Raw genomic sequence first — 1,943 nt, forward strand, 5'->3', positions numbered from 1 at the left:
TATATATATATATATATATATATATATATATATATATATATATATATATATATATATATACGATCTAAATAAAGATTCTTAATATTATTTAAAAATTTATAATTGATTTAAATTTATAATTGGTTTCGTTGCAAATTATTTTATTGATGATATGAAGATCTTGATTCTTTTCAATATATTCGTAATGTTATATAGAGAGTTTAATACTTTATCTATTAAATTATATCGAAGATAATTTCCTTTTTTATATAACATTGATATCGTTTTTAATTTAAGTTACATTTTCGATTTGAGTGCTTTCTAGCACTTCTATTCTCGTTTTATGTTTAATGAACGACAATGATAATTACAAATGTCTAATATAGTGTTCGATAGAAAAAATTGTATCATCTGGACAGTGTTCCGACTTTTGACATTCATTGCCAGTGCTGAAAATCTAATGCAGGTTAACGAATGTTACAGATTTTTAATATTTTAGGTCCGATTACATTGGATGTGCTATCTAGCGAAATACGCAATTATTATAGTATCTTTGTCGTTTGCTAAATGTTAAACAGATGAAATGACGTATTAAGCCAGCGGTACACAAGTCTTTTTTTCCTGCTAGATTTGCTATTGTATGGCTGCTATATTTTGCTAGTATACTAACAGTGGTAGTAAAATGCAAATCCAACTATAAAAAAAGCATCGTGTGCCTTTTGCACTAGTTTATCCAGCGCGATTTGATAACTTTTTTTTCTTTAGGGGTGGAAATGTGAAATTTTTTGTAAATATATAAAAATATTCACTTTTCTAAAGAAAGTTATATGATCATTACTCAAATATAATAAATGGAACAAAATTTTGTTTGAATTTAAAAAAATAACCACTCAGAACGCCCTTCTTCCCATCCCCTTCACATTGAATGCGAAGGGTGAACGATCATTGATGACAGAAAATCTCGAAAAAAAATCGAGAATTCGTGTCGTTCTCACGCTCAGAGAAGAGGGCTATTTCTCCTCATCATGGTTACATCAACTCCCATGTTAGGGAGGGAGAATGAGATCAACTCCTACAGAACTGATCCTGTGAAGTATGATCTTAAAATTTCCTCGCTGCACCGTCCTAGATATAGCAGTTGTGGTCAAATTTTAAACACGAGAAAACAACTTTCTGCGGAGCCATCTAGGAAATTATAGAACAGTTAAACTTAAACCTAGATAGTTTCGCCACCTGGGGACTGGCGAGGTTACTCATCCAGAACAGTGATCTGAGTATCAATCATGAAACTTTTTTTTAGGATTGAAAAATGAAAAGTGAAAAATTTCTCCATTAACTTCAATAATTAAAATTTTCATTTTTCACTTTCCATCCTAGGAGTAAAGTTAAATGATTGATACCCAGAAGTGGACAAAAAGCATTTGATATCATTAGAACAAAAGTAAAATTTATCAGATAAAAAATATATAATTTATTATACATTTCTAAACAATAAAAATATTAAATAATAACATATTTTTATAATGTTGTTGTTAGTTAGTTTATAATGTTTTATAATGTTTAATAATGTTATTTTAATAGTTTTATAATGTTATTTTTAATGTAATTATTACAAAATTTTAATTAAATTATGAGTAAACATATATATAAAACATATATATATGTATAAAAAATAATTAATATATGTATAAAAAAAAGCAAATCTATTATTATTCTGAATTTTATTGTTATCTTTGAATTTTAATTATTTAAGTCATATAAATAGCTGTTATGTATAATAATTAAGAGTGAAAGCATTGAGAATGAATTTATGACAAGAAAAGTGTATGAATCTATTATTGCAACAGATTATTTTATTAATGAGAGAGAGAGAGAGAGAGAGAGAGAGAGAGAGAGAGAGAGACGCGCGCGCGCGCGCGCGCGCGTGTGTGTGTGTGTGTGTGTGTGTGTGTGTGTGTGTGTGT

General features: G+C 28.1%; 1 protein-coding gene across 1 annotated transcript in view; it reads right to left on the bottom strand.

Annotated features, from left to right (window-relative positions):
* The window catches only part of LOC105620729 (xaa-Pro aminopeptidase 1), a 9,009-nt gene that overhangs the window by 4,743 nt on the left and 2,323 nt on the right, over nucleotides 1–1,943 (bottom strand).

Source organism: Atta cephalotes (genome assembly GCF_000143395.1).
Source record: "Atta cephalotes unplaced genomic scaffold scaffold00028, whole genome shotgun sequence".
Lineage (NCBI taxonomy): Eukaryota > Metazoa > Arthropoda > Insecta > Hymenoptera > Formicidae > Atta > Atta cephalotes.